Source organism: Otolemur garnettii, unplaced genomic scaffold (assembly GCF_000181295.1).
Source record: "Otolemur garnettii isolate 467f Iridium unplaced genomic scaffold, OtoGar3 scaffold00004, whole genome shotgun sequence".
Classification (NCBI taxonomy): domain Eukaryota; kingdom Metazoa; phylum Chordata; class Mammalia; order Primates; family Galagidae; genus Otolemur; species Otolemur garnettii.
Genome location: NW_003852399.1, coordinates 7,880,803 through 7,894,075, shown reverse-complemented (window position 1 = coordinate 7,894,075; position 13,273 = coordinate 7,880,803). Strand labels below are relative to the sequence as shown.

The following is a 13,273-nucleotide window of genomic DNA, read 5'->3' as shown; positions in this document are numbered from 1 at the left end:
TTAAAAAAAAAAAGTATGCCAGGCATTGTGGCAGGTGCCTGTGGCCCTAGCTACTTGGGAGGCTGAGGCAAGAGACTCACTTGAGACCAAGAGTTTGAGGTTGCTGTGACCTCTGATGCCACAGCATTCTACCAAGGGCAACAGAGTAAGACTCCATCTCAAAAAATAAATAAATTAAAATAAATTAAAACATAAAAGGATATGTTCATAAAAAGGTAGAAAATATGTTTTTCTTACTCCCCACAAAGCTAGGAAAAGAATTTCATAGAAAACAGAAGAAACCCCAGCAAGTTTGTTTATAAAAATTGTCAAGTAATTCTAAAATATTATATGTAAATGCAAAATGCCAAAGATAGTCAAGAAGATCTTGAAAGACACAGATAAAAATTTCCCCCCACATTAAGATCTATTAAAAGCAATGACAGTCAGCATGGTGTGCTATTGATTTCAGGACAGACAAATACATCAGTGAAGCACAATAGTAAATCCAGAAACACACATGCACACACACAGATGCTAACATGGATTAATGGCAAATATTACATCATAAGGCAGAGAGAAAAGAATGGAAAACATAGCCAATGCTAACAAGGCATCCCTACAGAGGGGGATGTGAAATGTGAAACTTGGCTCCTGTCTCGCACAAAAGTCAATCTTAGATGGAGCTACCTGTGGCAGGTAGAAAAGCAATTCCAACCAAGCATAGCAGAGTAGTTTCATGGTCCTACAGTTGGCAAAAATGTTGAATAGAGAAAAATATACTAAATGTACTAAAAACTAATACAAAGGACAAAATTACAATTACGAGCTATTGTTTATTATAACAGAATTAAGATATTGATAAAGAAGGCCACAGAGAAAGGGATTGTATCTAAGAACTAACCAGAAATATCTAAACCAAATCAAAAGTCCAATGGAAAAATGAACAAAAATTTGAGCAGTGTCTGCACAGAAGCTCATAGGCACTTAATCAATAGAAGGTCTAGAAACAAACACATTAGCATCAATAAGAACATGATCCCAGCTCACCCCTCCCCCATGATGGATAAAATGTAAAATAAATTTGAAAAATCGAAGCTTGGGAAAAACAACTGGGCATCTTAACTATATTGACTTCCACTCTAAGAACATAGACACCTTTAAAAGAGATGACAAACAGCTCTCATATAATCAGTAGTAGTGAAAATTGGTAGAACTCTTTTGCAAAACTGTTTGTTAGTACCTAAGATTAACCTACTTACACTCTATGGTCCAGAGATTTCATTGTTAAGTTTACATTCTGCTGAGAAACCTGCACATCTTTGAAAGACGTATATTTGAACATTCATAGCATCACTATTTAACTCACCAAAGAAATCTACCCAAATCTCCATCAATACAATTATAATATATGGAACCAATGGAACACAACACAGCAGTGAGAATTAATGCACTAAACTGCAAATGGGAAAATAGATAATCTCACAAGAAATTGGCGAAATAGGAGAGACATAAAGTGATACATACTATGAATCCATTTTTAGAGAGACCCCAAAACAGGCTAATCTCTTTGTTTCATATTAAATGTCAGGAAAGCATTTACTGCTCAAAGCGGGTAATGAGGAGAAGTCAGTGAAAGGCCTCCTGGAATGTTGGTCATGTTCCCATGATTGAATGTTCACTTTTAAAAGAGCCATCACGTATTTTTCTGTATGTATTTTAAACTAAAATCAATTTTGCAAAATATAGAAAAGATAATATGTCTCCTACTCCAATTATAGGGAGTTATGATGAAAACTCAATGTCATAACATTTTGAAAATGTTTTACTCACATAACCTGAGTGCTGTTAAATAGTATATGCTTCTAGTATCTATACTAGAGGTTGGCTATTGAAATATGAATATTAGTTAAGTTTAATTACTTGGTACACTGCCAGAGTCTGCCCTCATTAACTAAATTCCAATGAGATATTTGCAATTAAAATACAATTTCATTAAAATCCTTACTTAAAAAGCATTTGGCCAAAATCCCTACATAATTCATGTTAGCAAGAGGCATGGAGCCAGATCATTTATTTAATTTCTTAATTTAAGGAGAAGGAGTAAATGTTTAACCTCTTTTGTTTTATGCACAGAGTTAGGCACTGGAAACATATCAGTGAATAAGATATATTATTGTTGGCCTTATCAACGTAAATACTAATGAGAGACTGACAAAAATTAAGTAAAGGTAAAAAGGTTTTAAAAATTGTATGTATATATAATGTGTGTGTATATAGGATATGAATGAGAAGTAAAGGCAAACTTTCTTTGAACCTTGCTATTCTCACTGAGTGTTCTCATTTGCCAGTGTATTGGTAACAAAGCATTCAGCCGGGCGCAGTGGCTCACACAGGTAATCCCAGTACTCTGGGAGCCCGAGAGAATGGATTGCTTGAACTCAGGAGTTTGAGATCAGCCTGAGCAAGAACACTTCATCTCTACCAATAGAAAAAACTAGCCAGGCATTGTGGCTGGTGTCTGTAATCCCAGCTATTCAGGAGGCTGAAGCAGGAGGGTCACTTGAACCAAAGGGTTTGAGGTTGCTGTGAGTTATGATGATGCCAGGACACTCTACCCAGGGCGACTCTGTCTCAAAAAAAAAAAATCTCCGAAGGTTTCTGTTTCACTTATTTAGCTCGGCCCTTTCATGATGCACGGTTTATTTGAAACCTTTCCAAATGTGAAAGGAACATGAACAGAGATAATCTCACAAATGTAACCAGGGGTAAATTTATAGTCCTTTGCACATCTGCCCTTGACTACTTGTAGAGCAACCTTAATTACAGCTATAGTCAATGTCTTCTTTCTCTCCGAGACTCAGAACCAACCTCTGCCCATTACTTTAAAAGTTGTATAAAACCTGTAAGTTAATTCAACAGCCGGCTTTCCTCAGAGCATTTGGCTGCAATGACGTGTTTCAAGAGGTAAAACAACAACCTTTACCTTGCTTAAATTGAGGATTTCAGTTAGTAGAATGCTATAGGAAAAAAAAGGGCAGGGTATAAAGTAAAGGAATGAATGGAGATAGAAATATTTTTTATAAAGGACAAAGCCTGAAGACATTTCAAAGAAAGAAATGATAAGCCTATTTATAAGACAAGGGGAGAAAAGAAAATAAGCATCCATGTTTTTATCCTGGAATGGTAAACAAAAAGTATTATCAATCCCCAAAATGAGGGTTTTTAAAAGAAATTTGTTTTGGAGAGAAAGAGAGGAAATGTGAGTTTAATTCTTGACCTGTGTAACTCAACCTGATATTTTCAGTAATTCTGGGTCTGTTTTACCCAATTTGGCATCTGCAGTCGAGCTGAGGCAGTATGTCCCATGAGGACGTGGAAACATGAAATTAGAGAGATGACCACGGCAACCATTAGAATGGATTAATTCACTAATTTAATGATTACAGAGAGGAAAGCGCTGATTAAGTCCTTAGGGAAGCTGGATAGAAGAAGAAAGAAAAAAAAGCTGACAAATGATAACAGCATCAATACATGAATTTGATTTACATGGATTTTTCATTCAAAATAGAATATTAAGGTAATAGGAAAAACACCTATAAAAATGGGAATTCTAAGAGGTAAATGTTATTGTATTTTAAGAAAAAACAGATTCTAAAAGTATAGTACTAAGGGTTTCGACTTTGTTCTCTCTTGTTTTTTGTTTTTTTTTTCCCCTTATCTGCCACACTTTATGATATCAACTCTTGTGAATGTTATTTTCAGGAATGCTGCCTGAGATTTTCACTTTTTATCCAACTAGGAGGAGTCTGTCCTTGGTCAGTAGTATAAACCCCATGTGAAAGTCAACAAGAAGTTGGTCCTTACGGGAAGAGGCTTTGTAGACGACCAGACCGATTTGCTCTTACAAATGCTCATTTTCATCTCTTTTTCTCATTGGTTCCCATAAAGCTATTTTAAAGAGCCAAACCAGATTGAATGGCATGAAATATCTTCCCAGACACCACCAGCTCAAAGAGCACATGGTACACTGAAGGAGTGGAGGGATTGCATTCCCTTTCCCCGCCTTGTGAAGAATATGCTATGAAACATTCTTCAAAGTGGTAACACCTCTTTGTACCTCTTGGTAAAGATCCAGGATTCATTTTTCTATTTGCCTGTAATTACCAAGACTCAAAAGTTATAGATATCAAAAAATTATTGACTACTTATTCTATTCTGGTCACCTGGCCCAAAATGTATTTAAGACTTTTTTTTTTTTTTAAGAGACAGAGTCTCACTTTGTCACCTTCGGTAGAATGCTGTGGAGTCACACAGCTCACAGCAACCTCCAGCTCTTGGGCTTAGGGGATTCTCTTGCCTCAGCCTCCCAAGTAGCTGGGACTACAGGCGCCGACCACAACGTCCTGCTATTTGTTGTTGTCGTTGCAGTTTGACCAGGGCCGGTTCCAACCCATCAACCTCAGTATATGGGCCCAACACCCTACTCACTGAGCCACAGGCACCGCTTGAGTATCAAGACATTTGATGGAGATAAATGTAACTTTGATGGCAATTCATGTATCATGTTCCAGTTTCCCCACTGGTTTTAATACTAAAGTTGGAATTAATTTACTCTTGGAACATGTTTGATTGAGAAGCATTAAAATATTCCTGGATGTCTAGTTATTTTATTTGTTTAATATATATTTGTAGAATATGAATTTTAGTACATTAGCACAGGTATAAAAGATATATTTATTAATTTTTTATTAACCAACTTAATGTTAGACTCCAAGATATATTATGCTTGTTATTTAGCAGAAAAGTTAATTATAATGCTGTTTTTTTTCTGCTTTCAAGGTAGGACAAAGTTCTGGAGTTTTATACAATGCCAAATCATAAAGAGGACTTTTTAAGCAGACTTAATAACTTGTCCATAGGCCTTGACCTCAAAATATTTCATATGCTGGGAATCTGTGCACTTCCTATGGCACACATAGAGCCCAGGATTCTCCGTAAGGCTGGCTGTCTCTTGGTAGGCACATAACTTTGGTGCAGGTCCTTTTAGTCTTGAAAAGAATCCTAATTTACACCACCACCTCCCACCCCCAAACAACAACATCTCATAATATTCTATCTATATTTGAGGATTATTAGTGTGTCAGGGTTCAGGCAAGAAACAATATACTCAATATATTTCAGAGCAACGTTAGTACAGAAAATTGGTTACTCAAGTAACCAGAGAATTGAGCTCCCAAACAAGTAATAGCAAGAAGTTCCTCCCTCTAGTGTTGAAGGATGGTATTGCCAGAGCTGGTGTGCTAAAATTCAGTCCTCCATATCAGAGGTGTCTAATGAGCTGTAAACCCCCTTCTTCTTCCTCAGACATGTTGCACTTTACATCTCCAGAAGCTCCATTTGAAATATTTTATGATATTTTGTACTTCTTTCCTATTATCTCACACAAACTTATGAAACATACGGAGTGTAATTACAATAGCCATTTTGACATTTTGTTCTGTACTCATTTCCAACTGGATATGATTTCAGCTATTATTTCCAGGTGAATTTATAATGTCCACCTAGTTTGAAAGATACATGCCTTTTAAAAATTGATTGAACTCATAAATTTTTATAAATGGTCCAGGGAATTAAAAAAGAACATTTTCTAATGGTTTGGAAATACCATTTAAATAATCTAACATTTCCTTTTAATTTTGACCTTAGTGAATTGCTGAGTTATGGGAGATCTTTGATTCCTATGCTGACCTCAGTCATGTTAGCTTTTTCTGTTTATCTCTCACTTTTATTTTACATATTAAATACTTACAGTTAGGTATATAAAAATTCATAAAAGATTTCTCTTTTTTGGCAGATTTTACTTTTTAACAATTGAAATAGACATAATTGTCTCATAACTTTTTCCTTTGATTGATTAGATTGTGTTTGGTATTACTTGTTTAGTGTCATTTAATATTGTTCTCTTTAAAAATAAGACTCCTAGAAAGAGTTAAATAAATTCTCTGTGTTAAATTCCTCTGTTTTCATACCCTCTTAAAACTCGCCTAAGCAAGTATTTTTTCCTCTCTATTCCACTATAACTACTCATTAAAAAGTTACTGTTTTCTATGTTACTAACTCAAACTTTTAATTATCCTCATTATTCTTGACCTCTTAGCTGCATTAGACACACGAATTACTGCCTCCTTCTTGCCAGTTGCTTTGAGGACATCACATTGTCTTGGTTTTCCTGCACCATAGTTGTGGTTCCTTTGCAGGCTGTTTACACTACATGATCCGTTCTTAATCACCGTCGTTTAAACTCAACCCTTAGTAATCCTTCCCAGTCACGTACCTTTACATGCTCTCTGTATTACAATCTCTTTTTTATAATTCTTCTACCTACATGAAACAGTTTTGGAAGCATGTGAACAAATATCCACATGATAATACCATCAAAAAAAGTGAATATGGGCCAATTGATAAAAGATGAGAGGAACCAAAGAGCCATGGGTAGCACTGCAAGCTTTTGAAGCCACCACTAGTTACGTGACCTTAAACAAGTTACATAAACTGTTAATAGTGCTGTTTGGTCATCAAAGAATGAAGATAAGATGAATGCCTCAATCTTATCATGGACAGCAGTCCCCATCTTTTGTGTGCGATAATGTCTAGCCCCTGATTTCTTCTCCAGACTTACATTTGGCATCACACAGTGCCCCATCAAAGTATACAATCCAAACATCATGGATTATCTCCAATTCTTCAAAGTGTCAAGACTTTTCTCATCCCTAGTCTTTCACGTAGGATCTTGACTTCTGCTAGGAGCACCCATTCCCATTGCTCTGTGCATTACAGAGCACTTGTATATGTGCTGTCATTTCCACTTACCCCTTTGTAAGAGTCTTCCCTGTGCTGTAAGCATTCTGGCCCAAGCACCCTATCTGTTTTGTTCTGGTATATCTTGTTTAAACATATAATAGACAATCAATAACTCATTTAAATCAATAAGTGAATGAAGAGAGAAAGTTTTTGTTTCAGTAACTAGATGTGCCATTTCTTCAGTATACTGATTTCAATTCTTTTGGGTGTATACCCAGAAGTGGTATTGTCGGACTATATGGTAATTCCGTAGTTAGGTTTTTGTGAGGAACCACCATACAGTTTTCCAAAATGGCTGTACTATTTACATTCCCACCAACAGTGTAGAAGGGTTTTCTTTTCTCCACATCCTTGCCAATATTTATTATTATAGATTTCATCTTTTTGATAATAGCCATCCTAACAGGTATGAGGTAATATTTGATTATGTTTTTAATTTGCATTCCCCTGATAATTGCTGGTATTAAGTATTATTTAATATATCTGTTGGCCTTTTGTTTCTCTTCATTTTAGAAGACAAACTTATGTCCTTTGCCTACTTTTTCACGGGATCTTTTTCTGGTTATTGGATAGTTTAGATTCCATATATATTAACTATGAATCCCTTATCTAATGCATGATTTGCAAACATTTTCTCCCAATCTCTGAGTCATCTCTTCATTCTGTTCATTGTTTTCTTTGTGATGCAGAAGCTTTTCAATGTGGTCAATCCTATTTGTCTATTTTCTTTTTGTTGCCTATGTTTTAGGGTAATAGGCAAGAAATCCTTGCCCAGACTAACATCATGTAGACTTTCCCCTATGTTATCTTCTGCTAGTTTTATAGTTTCAAGTTTTACATTTAAGCCTTTAATCCATTTTCAGTTGATTCTTATAGAAAGGGTAAGTTAAGGGTCCAATTTCATTCTTCTGCATTTGGATAACGAGTTTCCCCAACCCCTTTATTAGAGAGACTGTCTTTTCAGTGCAACATTTTTCACAATTCCCAAAATATGGAAACACTCCAAGTACCAATCAAGAGATGAATGAATTTTTCAGAATGTGATAATATATACAAAGAAACAGTATTCAGACTTTAAAAAGAGTAAAAAACTTGTTATTTTCAACAATGTGAGTGAATCTAGAGGTTATTATGTTAAGTGAAATGTGCCATGCACAGGAAGACAAATATTGCATGATCTCTCCTATCTATAGAATTTAAATATACAAATGCATAGAAATAGAGAATGGAATGGTGGTTGAGGGCCAGGGGGCAGGAAAAGGAGTAAGGTTGGTCAATGGATACAAAGTCTCAAACAGGAGAAATAATTTCTGGTGACGTATATAAATCAAGGTGACTCTAGGTAAAGTATTGTATATTTCAAATTTGTGAAAAGAGTGGATTTTTAATGTTCTCATCACAAAGAAGTGGTAAGTATGTGAATGAATATATTAATTAGCCTAATTTACTCATCACATTGTACTCTGTAAATATATATATATAGTTAATTGAAAATAAAAGTTAAAGAATGTTATGTGAAAAATGCCTTTTTTGGTAATTCTATAATATAAATTGTTTACTTCCTATTAATATAAAAGTTAAGATGCTGGTAGACAGATTGTAATCCAAAAAATGAGTAGGGATATCTTAAAATTGGGACTTAGCAGTTGAAAGGTAGTAATCGAAGCTATACTGTGGAAGTTGCCTAATAAAACCACATAGTATAAGAATAGAACCCTGTTGAAACCTTGAGAACACTAAAGGCATTGCAAATGTTTGGGGTAAATATGGTTATTATGTTTATTCAAGATGAGCAATTTCCCATAGGAAGTGATTGTTGAATCTCCTACCATCAGACCTAACCGCAAATCTTACCTCAATGGTCCTACAAAAGGCTTAAGATAGAAAAAAAGAAACAATTAGACAAATTTTATCCTCCAATCTCTACAAATCTTTCCTTAAATTCAAAATGCATCAGCCATTAACACACAACATGGATGAGCACACCAAATTGCTATCATTATGGGTGAAGGAAGCTTGTCTTTCTATAGTTCTATTACCACAATGGTGGAGTCCACCAAACTTACAGTGAATAATCAGAATTTGCACCTATAGGATTCAGCCTGCAACATTAGTAATTGCACAACTCTATGCCTGATTTGTGTGTGGTTCTTACTAATTTTTTTATTATAACATCTGTATAACCCAGTCCTTTATCTACCTTTGTTGCCTCAGTTGGTCCACTTCCTTTTTTCTTATCAAGGTACTCTATCTTTCTTCTCAAGTTCATTTCTTCCCTCATCAATCTGCTTTCTCACACATCTGCTAATCTCACCTCTCTTATTTAACAGTGAAACTTTTTTTTACCCACTTCCTTCTTTTCTCCTTCTCCTCTTTTTCTTCCTTCTTCTTCATGAACATCACCCATTGACATTCTTTTTTAGCATAGACTAATAATACTCCCAGCCTCTGACCTTTTGCTGCTTCAGGACTTGGAGCATCAGTAATAGAACATGGTGGGTCAGGGCAGAGATGAATGGGCCAAATTGCAGGATGATGTGTGCCTGTGCATCCAGGAGGGAAGGAGGAAGAGGAGATTCTGTCTGTAGTCAGAAGGTGACAAAGGGGATATTCTTTCATGGGAGAAGAAACATTCAAGAGAAGCAGGAAGATTCTGAGGGCAGTATGGGTAATTTCTCAACTTAGCTCTACAGGTTAAAGAGTTGTTTTAAAAATAACCCTTGCCACCTAGACGTTGAGGAAAAGCAAAGAAGACATGATTATGTCTACAGATAAGGTGCACTGGTCCAGCTGAATCACTGCAGCATTCTCACCTTGCCGGCATTGCCTTGCTCCTCACTGTCTGCCTGTTCTGCATTCTGAACTCACTTAATAAACTTGCTTGATGCCCAGTGTCATTGCTCCCACCAGATCATGTTCTACAAGCTTCACTCGGATGAGAGTGACACAGCCAACCTGTGTTTACTCGCCACATTTTTGTGCTAGGTAGTCTTCTAAGTTGTGTCCACACAAGATCTCACTTAACATCTCAATAACCCTGTAAGGTAAGTTATTCTTATTTCTATTTTACTGTTGTTAAAACCAACACATGTAAAGGAAAATGAACTTTATCTGGATCACACAGATAGATATGATAGATATCCTCCTTAAGGTTCTCAGTATCTCTTGGATTTTCCCTTTTTCTTTCCTCTTTCCTCCCAATTTCTGCCCTGGAATCCTTTATTTCATCTTATTTCCTTCAGAGAGATTTCCCTGACTGATTTAAAACCTTATCCCTCTCCCTTTAAGCTCAAATCTTTAAACATCTTTTTACTTTTAACATTATTTACACTAGAAAGACAGGGCCAAACATTATTCATATAATGTTTTAGTTTCAATTGCTTATGTGCTTATAGATAAGATTGATATTTACTAAAATTCTCAGCATACTCAATAGAATTTTTACTGAGTAAAATAAAAATCCGTCTTATAATATCATACGATTTTTACCTAAGGCCATGAGAGGGAATATGATACATAGGGTAACATTAAAGACTCTAGATGGCTGCTGTAGGGTTTAAGGAGCTAAAGAATATGCACATAAAAATGGTTGCTATTGCTATAAGTAAAATATCTTTCATTGACCTCATATTATATATGTGAGATGACAAAATCTCTCTATCTCTCAAACTGAGTTCCAGTGGTATATATTGACATTGTTCAATATTTGTTCACTTGAGTATACCACCTATTTATTTCTTGTGTGTAAGGCATACATAGTATACACGCTGATCTACAGCTTATTGGAAGAGCAGTCAAACACATTTTTAAAATTATTCAAATCATTATTTATCAGCAGTTGGTTTACTGACTTTTTTTAACCTAACCTTTAAGCTCCTGAGTGTGGAGGGAGAGGGAGAATGAGAACGCTCTACCTTGAATCACTGATTTAACAGAATCAGCATGAACTCTACAGATAATCTATGTTTGAAATTTATTCTCCATGAGGCCCAAGGAGATTCACGGAGACATGTCTGGGAATGTCCTCAGGGTAGAAACAACGATATATGTGGGCAAGACTTTGAGCAAAGCATCTCTACTTTCCCTTAAGGTTTTATTTCACAAACACATAGAATAGCCTAAAAAAATAAAAAATCAGTGATTTTCATTCTCCTTTATTGTATAAATGACATGGAAGACAGAGAAACAAATTGTCTTTCCCAATGACACATAACAAATGATAACCAGTTAATTCTAACACCTGCCGTGGGATCTTCGCATGATTCCACACCATCCACTTCATCAACACAGTATAGGAGTTCTCAATGTGGGTAGCTGATGGCTGGTACAAGCCAATAATAGCAAAATCCCCAAATTGAGCCTTTGGACATATATGGCATCCAGTATGTTTATCTAGAAAAAAGCTATATCTATAACAAGGAACTAAACAGAGGATAAGAAAGTTCCTGAACAAAAGAGAATATCAGCTACTGAGGCTAACAAGTAAACAGAGTTAAATCAATGTCAACCTAAGGTAGAAGTAAAAAGGAAGTAATTCCAGGCCTACTCAAGATTAATTTCAAGAGAGCCAGAATGAAAGGGGCAGAATGAAAAAAAAAAATTTGTTTTTCAAAAAACATACATCTTTTTTATTGCTAAGTCATAAAGAAGTATCAAAATTAAAAGCAAAACATTATAGAGGAGGATTTACCTAAACTACTAGGAGCATCCAAGGAAATGAAAATGGAACTAGGGTGAGGGCAATATGAATTAATGAACATGGGAAGGACAAGTTTGGGGACAACAGTGAGCATCTGCTGAAGATACTAGAGAGAGAGGATCTGGTGAAAATTTTGACTTAGACAAGCACCTAGGTAAAGAAATAATGGAATAGGATTTCTAAATCCCACTATGAGTCATCCTTGCCACTGGCACTATCTCTGTCATCCTTTCCTTCCTCACCTCTTTTTCATCATCTTTCATCAACTCCAGCTGGTCATCCCCCTGATTGTCCTTATCATCATCCAGTAGGTCCCCCTCCTCAGCAGAGTCATCTGCACCCCCCTCAGACTCCATCTTCACGTTAGTCTCATCCTTCTTCAGAGAGCTGCTGCTCTGCTCCTCTTCTGACTTATTATTCTTCAGCTCTACCACTGCTTGTTTGCTCTGCTCCTTTCCAGATTTGTTCAGGTTTTCCAGTAGACAATCCACTTTTTTTTTATCTGGGTCAATCCCTTCTTAATGGTCTGAAGGTCATCTCCTTTCAACTTTCCAATCTTGAAAGAAGCCACTTTTGCCTTCATGAGGTATTTCCTGGTACACATTGGAGTTTTGAGGGCACCATGTCTGAGCATTAGGAAGAAGGAGAGGAACCCACACTGGGTAACTGTACATCAATCATAATAATCTCACTGTCAAAGAGGAGCTGTGTATCTCCACTGCACATCATTTCACACTTGATTTTCCTCAATTCTCTTTTGGCTCTGCAGCCAGATTAATATCTAAAACTTGGCCAGCAATCATTCTCCCATCCTCTCCTGCAGCCCAGGCATTTCTCTCATTAACATACTGAACAAAGGCAAAGCCCTTGTGAACAGAGCCACCCACAATTTTTCCATATTCCAAGAAGATTGTCTCCACATCAGACTTCTTGACCACAAGAGTGTTGAGATTCCCAGTGAATACACGAGACTGGACATGGAGCCAGGGTCTGTCTTGTTGATAACATTGGTAGCCATTCTGTTTGATGATAAGGTTCCTCACAAAGCCAAAAAATGTAGCTGAAGATCAAAAATATCTCACAGGAGTGGAGAGGGAGAAGAGATTCGATTCTGAATCTCCTACTCCCAGATTCTACATGAAGAAGACAAGTACTGCTCGAGGTTGACAACAGGCACAGGATGAAAAAGTTAATGAAGAACCTGGAATTAGTATCCAGAGTCCAACCTGGCAAAAGTGGGAAGGATGCTGGGAAGGAAATCCATAAGAATGAATAGTCCCACGCCAGCAAGACAGCAGTGTCCATCTATGAGCTTGGATCAAGACTAGCTCTCTGCTCTCACTTTACTCAGAGTCCCCAAGGCAGATCTTAGGCTTCTTTTCAGTAGAAAGCCAGCAAGGTACAGGATATACTGCTGGACATCCAGGTGGACTGAGCAGCTGTTTGAGGTAGAGATTTAGCCTGTGCTGGATATGATAATTAGCCATGATAGCAGAGAACATCTTGTTTCCAACAAGAGCAGAGAGAGTCTCGAGAGAATAATGAGAGCCTTCATTAAATCAAAACATAATAGTTTTGCTTTCCACATGTTGGCTCCAATCAATGATCTTCTTACTTACACTAAAACAAGCCAACTCTCTCTCAGTGTAAGTTTTAAAAGGCCAAGAAGCTGCTAACAATGTCCAACATGCTCACAGGCAATGCCAGCCTATCTATTCTTGACAAAGGACC

The 13,273-nt window shown here is 36.5% G+C and overlaps 1 pseudogene; it reads right to left on the bottom strand.

The window, feature by feature from the left end:
* Nucleotides 1–11,731: 11,731 nt before the first annotated feature.
* Nucleotides 11,732–12,572, bottom strand: LOC100964825 (annotated as a pseudogene).
* Nucleotides 12,573–13,273: the final 701 nt, after the last annotated feature.